This window comes from Schistocerca piceifrons, chromosome 3 (genome assembly GCF_021461385.2).
Source record: "Schistocerca piceifrons isolate TAMUIC-IGC-003096 chromosome 3, iqSchPice1.1, whole genome shotgun sequence".
Lineage (NCBI taxonomy): Eukaryota > Metazoa > Arthropoda > Insecta > Orthoptera > Acrididae > Schistocerca > Schistocerca piceifrons.
The window spans coordinates 900,840,792-900,854,589 of record NC_060140.1 but is presented as its reverse complement, the minus strand read 5'-3'; the positions used below and the strand labels follow the sequence as shown (position 1 = coordinate 900,854,589).

At 40.5% G+C, this 13,798-nt stretch overlaps 1 long non-coding RNA gene across 1 annotated transcript; it reads left to right on the top strand.

Moving 5' to 3' along the window:
• The first annotated feature begins 7,697 nt into the window (after positions 1-7,697).
• Positions 7,698-12,246, top strand: LOC124788414. The gene is made up of 3 exons (XR_007016091.1): positions 7,698-8,492; positions 11,139-11,367; positions 11,795-12,246. It is a non-coding gene; the product is annotated as an uncharacterized LOC124788414 (long non-coding RNA).
• The last annotated feature ends 1,552 nt before the right edge of the window (positions 12,247-13,798 follow it).

The following is a 13,798-nucleotide window of genomic DNA, read 5'->3' as shown; positions in this document are numbered from 1 at the left end:
GATGGGACAGCTCATGTCCGTCCAGTTATACGACTGTAGTTGTTAGCCCCAGAAGATGGGTTCAGGCCGCCCCTGACATGGGGCACAGATGCCTTTGGTAGCTGCCCCTAACATGGAGTACAGCCGCTACCTGATTTGTTTCAGTGGCTCTTCCACTCTCTCTGCCGTTGGGAAGCGACGTTCCTTTTCCGCCTAGGTAGGAGCCCTAACTGGGTGCTACCATCCGGAGCCAGATGGACCCAGGTTTTTTTACGAGGTTGTTACTCCTCCCCCTCCTCCTTCCCCATGGCTTGTGAGATGGGGCACTGGGCTTGGAACCGGCAATGGCAGAGTTCGATTGCGAAAATTGAGTGTCACAAATAAATTTCTGATATCTTGTCACATATTAATTGATTCCTTTCTCCCTTTATTTGATTATAGGCTTATTTATTGATGTCCCTTTCATTAATAACCATGTTACTGATACTTAGTGTTTTTTGAATGTACATCAAGCTTGACACCCCCCAGGGGGCTCACATCTCTTTTGTGAGTACGTGCTTGGCCACCACGGGGCCCCAGCCCTTGCAGTGCTACTTCCCTTTCTATGCTGCAAGTCTATCTTTCTCCTATTCTGTTTTTTCCTCTGTACCTTTCTGTTTGATGGTCTTCTTGGTGCCAATTGTGCTTGGACCTGGTTTGTGTTTTGGACCTTCATTTTCTTACCTTCTACAACATTTCGTTATTAATTGTATGGTCCCCTTGTTGCTGGATTTCCTTTGCTACTTCTTTTCTAAATTTCACAGAAGTGCACGTCATGCATGGAAGGCTGCCCAGTGTGGTGTATATTCCAAAATTTTGCCTTTTTCTCTTTCTACCCTTCTTTCTTGTAATGGCTACTACCCAGTAGTCACACCATTGTGCTGGGGAGGGGGGGGGGGGGGGGGGGGGAGGTCGCATTGTCAAGAAAATCGAGGAATACAAGACCCTTGACCACCTCACATATCAAGAGGCCAAGAAGAAATGCAGTCACCTACTTTGTATGCATGTAACAGTGAAATCTCCTACTACTATGAAACAATGAAATCTCCTACTACTATGATGACATTGCCTTCTTTAGTGACTGTGCCATCACCCTCTGTGTCGTCTACGTCAGGCCTCGAGGCTGTCCTACTGCTTCTCCCACACACCCCTTAGGGATCATCGACTCCCTATCCTCTGGAGATGACAGTCCCCAGAGAAGCAGCATCCTACTCCAGCACCCCTTACCAGGAAGGGGTCCTTTGGGACACTCCCTTCCCAGAGCTCTACTGCCCTGCAGCTGGATGCCAACAGGTGGCTGTAGGAGCCAAAAGTTGCAGGTTGTAGGACTTGATGTTCCTCCTTTGTCCCAGAATATGGGGCAGACAAGTCCTCGCAGAAGTCTAAATCATCTAAGGACAGAAAGTTGTCCTCCAAAAGCAGGGAGATTCTGATGGCTCCCATGCCATTACACTTCACATGCTCCACCTCTGTATCCAAGGCAGTATTCCTGTTGGCACCTATAGCTCCAGCAACCCCCTCCCCCTCTCCTCCCCCCCCCCCCCCCCCCCACACACATGCCTTGATTCAAAACAAATGTGTATTGATTGAATATCTTCACAACCAGTGGCAACAGGCAGCACTGAGGCATGGCGTGCCTCCTCGGTCCCTTCACACGCCAACAGGATACTGGTAGCATGATGCAATGGGACTGTAGCAGTTTTTTTCACCAAGTGACTGAACTACATCATCTTTTATTCACTTCCCCTGTTTTTTGTGTGACCCTCCATGGCGGTGGGGGCTATTTTAAGAATTGCACTGACAATGAAAGAGCATCAGGTGGTGTTTGCGTGTACATTCTGTACTCTGTGTACAGCAAACAAGTGCCTCTCAACAAGACTTTGGAAGCTGTGACCGTTCATGTGAAGAAGTCTGTAGAATTTACCTTTTAATACCTGTATCTCCCTTCTGACAATGAAACATCCCAGAATGTTTTGTCTGCATGGTTTCACCCCCTTTCTCTTTCCACCCTTCCTAATACTGGGTTACTTCAATGCCCATAACCCTTTGTCAAGTGGAACAATGACACTGGCCATGGTAAAGTTGTCGAAAACTTTCTCGCTGAGCTCGGTCTGTGACTTTTGAATACTGGTGTTACCATACACTTCAGTGTGACTTATGGGTCGTATTCGGCCGCTGACCTTTCTATTTGTAGCCCAGGTCTTCTCCCATCCATCCATTGGAGAGTCCATGATCACATTTGCAACAGTGATCATTTTCCGATTGTTTTGACCCCTCTCGAAAGTCTCTCTCCAAAGCTGACAGGGTGCTTTCACAACAGCCATTGCCCTCAGCACAACTGCAGCCATTCTATTCGCAGCTGAGACTTAGCGATCCCCTCTTCCTTGGGTGCCCCTGTTGGAAGACAGTATCTTTATTCGAAGACAGTATCTTGGTGGACCTCTGAAATCGCTGCAACCATTGGCGATTGCAGGCAAGTTCTCCAGTGTAAATAATAATAATAATAATAATCCATCATGGAAGCAATTCATTGCCTTTAAATGACTCCATGCTCAGGTCCACCACCTCATAAAATGACAGAAACAAGGATGCTGGGAGCAGGGTGTGGAAACCATTGGACCACATAGCCCCCCTTCGCAGGTTTGGGTGAGGATTTGACGCCTCTATGGATACCAGTAGGCCGTGGGTGTACCTGGTATCTCTATGGATGATGATGTCTACACTGATCCAGACACTGTTGCCAAACATTCTGCTTTTCATTATGCATGAGCCTCTGCACCTGATAATTATCAGCCTGTATTTTGTACCCTTGTCATCTGTAGCGGGTAGAGTGACTTCCTACACCATTTCCTGTATGTCTTGTGGAACCTTATAATGCTCCATTCAGTGAGTGGGAATTCATCAGTGCCCTAACCCTTTGCCCTGACATGGGTCCAGGGCCAGACTGCATCCACAGCCAAACACTCAAACAATCATCAATAATGGATTAACTTCTCATGGTCAGGGTTCATAGTCATGTAGAACATTTTAAAGGAGATTATATTTGCTGTTGACTGTAGAAATTATTTATTTCACAATTGCAATTTTGGCTTTGGGCCATTTTCAATTGGGACTTCAAAAGATTTTGCGTACTGTATTTCTGCAATGAAAAGGCTTGTTTTTGACGATGTCATGTATAGATGTCGGAGAATTTGAAAGTCCGACATGTGATGAGGCAAAATCTTTTGCAGTGCCATTTGAAAATGGCTCAAAACCCAAAATTGCAACTGCGAAACAAATAATTTCTACAGTTATCAGCAAATATGATGTCCTTTAAAAAGTTCTACATGACTGCGAACCATGACCACCTTATTGGTGAATTGCCAGCATCACATCCTTGCCTTTTCAACGATAACAGGATGAGTTCCCTAATCAGTGGCCAGAAAGTATGATTGTATCATCCCCTTGATATGGACAGTTATCACCCAATTAACATCACCAATGTTCTCATGAATGTTCTCTGCAAGTTGCTAGATTGTATGGTGATGTGATGGCTGTGTTGGTACCTCGTGTCAGGGGTCTTCAGGTGCCATCCGAGAGCAGTTTTCACCAAGGCCATTCTCCTGTTGACAGTTTGGTATGCCTAGAGTCTGATATTCTGTCAGCTTATGCCTGGTACTGACATCTTATTGCTGTCTTCCTTTGACTGACATAGGACTTACAAGATGACATGTCATCACCACATCCCTTCTATCCTCCATGTGTGGGTCTCCAGGGTCAACTCCTGATTTTTGTCTCAAACTTCTTGCCTTACTATACTTTCTGGGTTCGACAGCATTCCCCATATACAAGAAAATAGGGTCCCCAAGACTCTGTATAGCGTGTGCCCCTTTTGATAATGGGTATCAATGGTCTAGCTTCAGCTGTGGAGTCTGCAGTGTCACCTTCCTCGTATGCTGATGACTTTTGCATCCACTATTGCTCCTGAATGGTAGGTGTTGTTGAATGCCAACTGCAGGGTGCTGTTCAAAATGCGCAGTCCTCGGCTGTCACCCATGGCTTCTGGTTTTCTGCCGCAAAGATGTGTCATGCACTTCTGTTGCTGTCGTTCTGTCTATCCCCAACCTGAAATCTACTCCAAAGACCAAATGCACAGTTTGGTGTAGTCTTATCATTTTTTCGGACTGGTCATCAGTGCCTGGTTAATGTGGCTTCCTCATCTTCCCCAAACTTAAGCAAATGTGCTGGTCACACCTTAACACTCATCGCTGTCTCGGTTGCACCAACTGCGGTGAAGACTGTTCTACACTTTTGGTCTCTAAAAGGCTCTGATTCTTTCACATCCTGATTATGGAAGCCTGGCATCATCTTCAGCATTTCAGACACTGGCTGGACCCGATATACCATTATGGTTTCCAACTTGCAACAGGTAGCTTTTGGACTAGCCCTGTGAACAGCCTGGTCACAGAGCTGGCGTCGATCCCATATAGATCGCCCGTCATCAGCTACTGCTCAACTGAGCATCTGAACTACCGTGTACTTTTTCCTGTTAAGGAGATTGACCTCCCATAACAGAGGTCATGGTTTGGCATCATGATTGCAGTTCGCATACAAAATCTCTGCCCTGAACTCCATCTTTCTCCACTGTTGCTTTATGTCAGGGAGTAATCACATGCACTCCCAGGGTGTGTAACCCATCCTCAGATCTGCCTTGGCCTCTCCTATGGACTAAAAGACTCTATAGACCCTTTGGTTTCTCATAACCTGTTCCTGGATGTCCTCAGTGCATTTCCAGGCTCAGATGTGGTGTATACTAATGGTTCTAAAGTCAGTGGGTGAACCAGTTTTGCCTACACTTATGCAAGATGCAGTGCACTACACCTATGCTGAGTGGATGCAGTGTACTGACTGTGGAATTGGTGACCATTGCTTGAGGCCTGAACCACATTCATTCTTGCACTGGCAAGCTGTTCTTAATCAGCAGTGACTCCATGAGTAGTCTTCAGGCTGTCAACCAGTGCTACCCTCAACACTCATTGGTTGTCATTATCCACGATCTCCTGTATAATCTCCACCATGCTGGATGGTCAGACATCTTTGTATGGGCCCCTGGTCACATTGGGATCCTTGGGAATGAACATGCTGACTGGATGGCTAAATTGGCTACTAGGATGCCAACTTTGGAGGTGGGGGTAGCAGAACCAGACCTTCGGTTGACTCCATGCTGACAGTTGTTGGAGACTAGGAATCAATTGTCACATCATTGGTACAAAGTCAACTGCCATATCTTCCCTAACTTTAAGCCTTTTTCTTTTCTGTTAAAATTATTGTGATGTTTATAAATCTCTATGGCTTTTCTGTACGTACATGCATAATAATGCTATGTCATAACTAGCATGCTTTTCTCACTACATTTTAATTCATGATCACCATCTTCAAAAACATGTTCTGCTACAGCCGATTTGTCAGTGATTCCCAGGTGACAGTTTCGTTTTCGTTCGGTTAGGCGGATATTAACACTTCTTTTCATTGTTCCAATATAAACTTCAGTAGGGGATCCAATAGTACTCACTATTGGTCTCAGTGGGACAGAAGGCGTATGCACCTTAGGTAGCCCGTAAAATCTAGGAGGGTATGCATCCTTTTTTTTTTTTTTGCGAGGGTATTTTTTATCATCTGTAGGAATGGAAGACTTTTTTTATTAAATGATTGGTAGCTGTTAACACTTTTGTTGTAGGATCCTCCTTTTTCAACTTTTTATAAGTGGTAGGCTCCAAAACATTACTGATCTTCGTATGGTTGCCTTCACTCTTCAAGTGCTATTGGAGTGCTATTGGATCCACTCCTCAAGAGTTGGCTAGACACCTCACCTTCTTTTTACAACTGTATATTGGAAAAACTAACCATCATATTAAGAAGTCTATGCACTTTATTGAAAAATTGAAGGAGATTACTGTCAGCCCAAGTAATGTTCTTGTCAGTTTTGATTTGGTATCCCTGTTCACCATGGTTCTGATTAATGAAGCTCTTTCTTACGTGGCTGATAAGTTTCCCACTGTTACGGTATCTTTGTTTTGACATTCCCTATCCATGATTATTTTCAGTATAATTATGAGTTCTGTGAGCAGATTGAAGGAGTGACAATGGAAAGCCCTCTAAGTCCAGTTGCTAATCTTTTTATGGAATTTTTTGAACAGCAGGTGCTGCAGTCAGCCAATAAAAGTCCTTTGAAGTGGTATTGATGTTGTGGATGATGCTTTTGTGGTATCACAATGAAGAGGAATTGAATGGTTTCTTGGTGCATTTAAATAGTGTCAGAGAGCAATGGACAGCTTAATTTTTTGAATGTTTCAGTAATTAAAAGGGCAGATTGGACCTTAGGTCATAAAGTATATAGGAAAGATACACGTACCGACCATTACCTCCATAACGATTTGAACCATCATCCCAGGCAGAAGAGAGGTGTTATTAAAACTTTGATGGACAAGGCTAATGAAATCTGTGAGCCAGTTTATTTGCATGAGAAACTAGATCATTTGCAAACAGCTTGTAAGAAAAATGGATACACTGATAATGAGATAGGCTGAGCACTCCATCGCAGAAGAAAAGTGTCCAAAAACATGGAACAACAACAACAGCAGCAGCAGCAACCATCGACTGGGAAAATTTTTCTTCCATTTATCCACAATATTATGGACCGTATTGGGAAAGTTATGGCCCAAGTTTTCCAAGTTGAAACAATCTTTAGACACACCAAGAAGATTTATAAACACCACAATAATTTTAACAGAAAAGAAGAAGCCTTAAAGTTAGATAAGATATGGCTGCCAACTTTGACTGTCAGAGATAGTTTCACTGGTGACAGCATGTGACAAGTGATGGTATCCTCTATGCACTCTACATAAACGGGACCTCCGCAGTCCACAGTCCAGGAGCCAGTTGTTGACTCACCTTGGAAGATGTTGCCTGCAGCTAGCAACGAAACATCAGGAAGAATTTCTACTGTTCAACCATGGCCTCTTAGCCCAGAAGTTTTAATTAATTAGAGAATCTACTGTCCTGGCCACCTTTTGGTGAAACTTTAAATATACTGATGCAATAACGCTGGTGCTAGCAGACGACACCAGAGCAGTTGATTTGGTTTAATTTTTTACTTGTGAGTTTAGTTTTTCATCCTCTCTGTGTCATACAGCACATTAGCCTCATTGGCTGCGTGAGGGATTGGAGGGATGCCCCCATCACCTGCTCCGAACCGAGGGTCCTACAGCTGCCCTTGCTCAGTGGTCCATCCTAGCTCATGCCCTTTTCACCTTTTTAAATCATGTTATTCTTTCACATCTATTGTCAGTTGACGTAATTGTTCTCTTTCCTGAGATTTTATCTTGTCCATGTAGCTAGTTTACTTGTGGTTATAGAGGGTATGGCAGCGCCATTCGGGTGCAGAGGACTTGTTTCTAGCTGCATAATGTGTCACTGGGTCTCCAGTTGCTTCCTAGGCAGGGCAACTCTTCCACCTTCACCCTTTTACCCCTCACTCACTTCTACTTGTTTCTGACTCTTTATTCTCAGATACAGTCGAGCCCATTGTGATTTGTCTTTTGTGTCCTTCCTCTCTGATTCCCAGATTGTCACACAAAGGATTAAGGGAGTGGTGACCTCATGGTTTGGTTCCTTTAACCCCACCCACCCACCCATCCATCCATCCACACATCTATCCATCCATCAACCTTAACACTATTTGCTGTAAGTAGCAGCCTTAAATTAAAGATATGGTGAAGTTATATGACATTATGGTTGAGATACCACAAATGAAGATCGTGTGAATATGTGAGTTCACAGTTCACTGGTACATGACTGCTTGGTGATGAAACATGTTTCTTACATTGGCAGCAAGTATGACAAACATTCATCAAGATCTACATGTTGCTTCCTGTCAAGCTGGATGTTTTGAGGGCACATAGTGTACCAGTATCATTTTAGCTCCTATCAATTCCATCCTCATAATGTGTGCAGGAAGAATGATTTTTGTCTTCTTCTGTATAAGTACAAATTTTCCTAGTATTACCGTCGTGGATATTATCTGAACTGTATGTGGAAGAAGGTAGTTTGGCAAATTCAATTATTTTGTGTTGTTTTCCAAATATCACAGATTGTTGTTTCACCAACATTGTAAATTAGTGCCAGATTCTACTTATCAGTGTTGCCTTCTTCAAGTTTGTGTATTATTTACAGTTTCTGCTGTATCATGATAACAACACATTTTTGCTTTTAAGACTGTGTGTAGCAATAACAGAAACCAAATGACTACAGTATCCACCGCAACAGTACAGTCCAGCACTTGATGTGTTTGAACAGCACATCGTTTACTACACTCGTGTTGTAACATGACATCATCCTTCCAGATAGAAGAAAAATTTTCAGCATCCAGCAGCTAAAAAAAAGGAAGGAAGAAAGTTGGGAGAAATAGGCCACATATAATCCACTCGCAGCTAATAGTGAGTTTACTATATACCTGAGTACACAAAAAGTTTTATTTTCTCTTTTACTGGTGTTTTTGGTGTGTTTTGTAAGATGCAGTTGATGCAGAGTTGCCAGTCAATTACAATCCTAGCTTGAATCCCTATTCAACAGTTTTTGATAGAACTGGACTGTAATGACAACTGAACTTACTTCAGAAAAGTTAACTGACAATTTCTCAACAAGATCGCCATATGCATCCAAATCCGCCACTGTTTTCAGTTTATTGTCAGTAAATCCTTCTTCAAAGTAATGATTAATTTGTTAATTATGTAATTAATTATTCATTGAAGTGGTTCATGCAAATACACTGTCAGCAGTATGTCTAATTGCTGTTTTTGTGGTTATTATTATGCATAGACAAATAATGTTGAATTGTTGCTATCAAACGTTTTCACAGTTTTGAAGGGGGAAGATGAGTCTTAACATTCTGTTGATGGTTCATCATCAGGGTGAAGTACAAGCTTTAATTGGGGAAGAAAATCAGCAACATCCTTTTCAAGGAACATTCTCAGCATTTAATGTAAAGGATATTAGAAACCACAGAAAATTTAGATTGGGATGATTGGACAAGGATTAGAAACTCCTGTCCTCCTGAATGCCAGTCTGGTCTCATATCCACTGTGGCAATTCACTCGATACAGTTACTTTTTGGGAGTTCAGGGAATTCATTCTGGATATGACATCCATTAATACATGAGAATGCAAGCACAGTCTCGTATACACAATGGATCTTCACTCAGTAAAGTTACTTGCAGAGGGATCAGAGAATTATTTCTGGGTGTGGTATTCATTAATGCATGGAGAAGTGTTTCTTGACTTTTCCCAGTGGACAGGATATACCATCATCTTTCTGGTGTGCATGTTGCATGTTAAAATTTCTTCTTGTGATATATTTGCAGACAACCTTGCAGCCATCTTCAGTGGGAGTCAATGATAGAATTACAACCACTTGGCACAATTCTTTGGGATAAATGTGCCTACATCAAAGATAAGACTGTCAGTGTCAGTCACAGACAAAACTTTATGCTTCTAAGAATGAGACATAGAAGGTGTCAAGTCAGTAAATCCACAGTGCTATTGAATTATGTGGTTAATTATTAAAATGGATTGCATGTGTTAGAATACCATGAGGTGAAGACTCAGAAGAATAATTACTCTGATTGCGCAATTTGGGTTTTGCGCAAAGTATGTTTAACGTGTGTGCAGTGCCCTCAGAATGTGAAAGAAGAAGGGTCAGTCCCAACAAAACATGACAAGGTATCAGTGTAGGACACCATACAGATGACCCAGCAACACCAAATAATGTAAAATCAAGTTGTTCAATAAACAAAACCCACTGATGGTGGCACAGAGGTGCCAAAACATGTTTGGGTAACAAGAAAATACAGTGTTTTGCATAAAAGGCGGAACCCTTATCCAATAATTTTAACTGCGAACACAGAAAAAGTACAAGAATTGCAAAATCCAAAAGATGAATAATTTTCTATTGGTTAATATGAATTTTTAAATGTGAAAATTTGATTACTATATATTAATGGATTGAGACTAATTGCTGTTAAGGGAATGATCTTTCCTAAAATGTAATTTGTCTCAATAATCAATAGGTAAGTCTTGGACGCACATAGAGAATTGAGACTTTGTTGCAATTCTGAGAAGGGGAGATTCTTGTTCATCAGGAGTTTTTAAATATGGCTTGTCCATCATGTTTTTGTATGGAATTTATTTTTGGAAAAGAATTTGGGTACCTTTGCAGTCAGTGTCAACAAACATTAACGAATGAATAAGTAATGCTGTAATTTATTACCTATTTTTTCCATTAACGGCTTATAAATTTTACATATGTTCGCACAGTTTTTCCTTTTAATTTGTTTTCATTTTTACAAATTTGAGGTGTAGTGATGCTAATTTTTATTTTATAGACTATCATTATAAAAGAAAATGTAGTAATCTTGTTGATGTTATTATAACACAAATCTGGATGCTATTTACAAGAATCAATGTATTAAATGTGATTGCATATATCGTGAGAAACCACATTGTAGATATAAGCTACAGGAGCAATAATTATTGTTACAATGTTGGCATTTCTTTTGAGATTTAATTTTCTTTTCTGTTATTTTATAGGTGCTGCAGTTTCCAAAATTAATTTCTAATTAAATTCCTTATTTATCTCCTTTATAGAAAGCATACAGGCATCATTACGTAATTAGACCCATATACGTGCCATTACTCAGTCACAAATGTATTCACACTTGAGCGCATTCCTGTGTTTCTAAAATATGTATTCAAATTATTTGTAGTTATCTGTGGATCAAAATGTTGGAGCTATAATGTCAGATACTGATTTTGTGTAATGATAAATGCATTTCACTTGGTCATTTAGGCTGTAGTAACAGGAGAAACAGGAAAACCTTGTTCCTGACGGACTGCATTTACATTTCAGAATTCAGTATATTGTTGTTAGTGTTGAATATAAAATTTGAAATAAGTGCCACTCATGTGCAGCATTTACACAGACTATATTATTTGAGGCTTATAGAGTGCTTATGTATCCATTATACAGTAGGAGAATACCTCCAGGTGTTCTGTGATGGTGTAATACAGGATAATCAATTTTGTAGGCCAGATGCTAACTGTTCCACACATACAAAGCTGGGCTGCTCCAGACAGCAATTGGAATCAGCAGTATTCATGCCCTAATTGCTTCAAAGTTTATCGCTGGATGATCTCATTGCGCAGACATATGAGATTAGAATGTGGAAAAGAGGGAAACCTTTGTTGCTCCATCTGCAGTCGTCGCTTCAAGCATAAGCATCACCTTGTTAATCACTTAGGTGTTCACAGACGCAGGTGGGAATAGCCACTTCTTGTTTATGCTGACAGAGAACCCCACACATTCTCTGCTCTATTCTTCTTTTTTGTTCTTTGTATCTTTGTATTATCGTTTCTTACAAGTAGCTTTGATGTTATGTATCATTTCTGACATTTACATTCAGTGTGCCTTGAGTAATAACTTCTGTATCATTTCACTCAATTGATACTGTGAAAGCAATGAACCAGTGGTTTTTTTAAAGATAATTAAAAGAAAGAGAGCGGCTTACACTTCGAACAAATACTTGACTGAGACGATTCAAATCACAGTTTGTATGAAACAAGGAGTGATCATTCCTTTCACAGATATTCAACATATTAAATGTACATGTTTAAAACTCAAGTAAAGCTTTTGTTAGTATTAGAAAATTTATAGAATTTTACTAACACTTAGTTTTTCATTTAGGGATTACATGGCCAGTGGAAGCAGTTAACTGGTCTGAAAATTGTGTGGAGGGCTCTGATGAAAGAATTGGTTTAGAGGCAAGATTTGTGTGCAATAACTGTGGAAAATATTATCACCTGAATACTTCTCTCCAACGCCATCTGCGTGTAGAATGTGGACAAGAAGGAAGACATGCATGTTTCTCATGTGGTCGCAAATTTAAGCATAGGTTTACTCTCGCAACGCATGTAAGAAGAAACATCTGTGACAGATTCAGGAACTTACAGTGAAATAAGAGCAATTTTGACTGTAAAAGGATTTTACAGTGTGATTGCAAGCATTTCAATAAATCAATATCGCATATGAGGCATTTTGTTGAGTCAGTTTGTGTGTTATTTTCGTAGTTAAGCACATCATTTTACTTACCATTGATTGAGAGCAAAGTATGCTGTAAATATATAAATTAAACCTTATTCTTCAGAAAGTGTAAATTATTCATCACTGTTTAATTGTAACTGATGAACTCCTGTGATTTTGGATAAATGAATTTGGAAGAGAAGTGTGATATTGTTGAACACACAAGAGAATGTGAGAATAACCCTAATCTTCTGATATTCAACCATCGCACTTCAATAACAACTGTTCTTTCTTTTATGAATGTTACACAAGTTCACACAACAGTAGAATGCTAAACATGATGACATGATCACAAACCAGACATTCTTGTTTGTATGTTTCTTTAATATGTTGTTGATTACTTACCACTAAGGATATCATTGAATCACCTGCAGCAATGGCCAGTCGCAATGAATGTGCACTCATTCACACTTTCTATTGCAGACCTTCCATCAAAAAACTTAACAATTCAAAAGTATAAAATCATAGAGGTGTAGCTATGATCAGCTGCTTTTTCTGACAACATTAATAGCAAACTATCACTATTGATCTGAATCTGATTGTTACATGGTAAAGGTACTTATTATGATACAGCATTTGCCATCGAAATGAGCATAAGTAAATGTCTTTCAGAGTCAGTGGGAAGGCTACAACTTCTAGGAATACTATTCTGCTGTTATTCGATCATCACTATGAACTAATAAGTAGATATACTCATAGCTGTCAAAAGATGACAGGTAATATGTAGCATATTAATTGAAGCTTATTATCATCAACCTCCACTGGTGTGTTTTTACAAATAGAATACAAATATTTAGATAATTCATGGGAACTGCTTAAAAGATACAATTTTAATTTAGCTTTCAATTTATGAAGTATCCTACCATTTCTTTGTGTGCAACTTGCTAAAGCCTCTTCATTAGAATAAAGCTTGTTTGTTTGTGCAGAGTTCTTCTGAAAATAATGTTCATAATGTTAATCTATGACATTTAATTTGAAATGAACTATGTTGTTTGTTATGAGTAACATTGATGAGCATATTTGTCAGACACGCATTTAAAAATCCCAAGATTCATGAAAATATTTCTGCACCATGCTTGATTATTTACTGTACATAATATTCTTATCAACAATGTTACAAGAAGGATAGATTGCTACTCACCATATAGAGGGTAGAATAGTGGGTAGGATATTCCTCATTGCAGGGCATGACGAGAGAGAATTGAAATTGTGGCAGAGAATGTGATTCAGTTTCTCCAGTCCTGGGCAGTACTGAGTCATGAGGGGAATGCTCCTTTGTGGCCAGACGGTGGCTATGTGGGGGGGTAGTTGGTGACAGGAGAGACAAGACACAGGGGTTCTGTTTCTGTAAAAGTTGGTGGGTAACTTTGGTCTGTGAATGCCCCTGTGAGACCTTTGGTGTACTTGGAGAGGGGCTGCTAATCACTGCAGATGTGACAAAAGTGAGTGCCTTGGCCTGGCCATTATCCTTCCCAACTTCCCCATAGCGGTATTCTGCCAACCACCACCACCACCTGTACTCCCAGCACCTTGCCCCATGGCTCATATCCCTGCAATAAACCTAGATGCAAGACCTGTCCCATACAATCCCCCCCCCCCCCCCCCCCC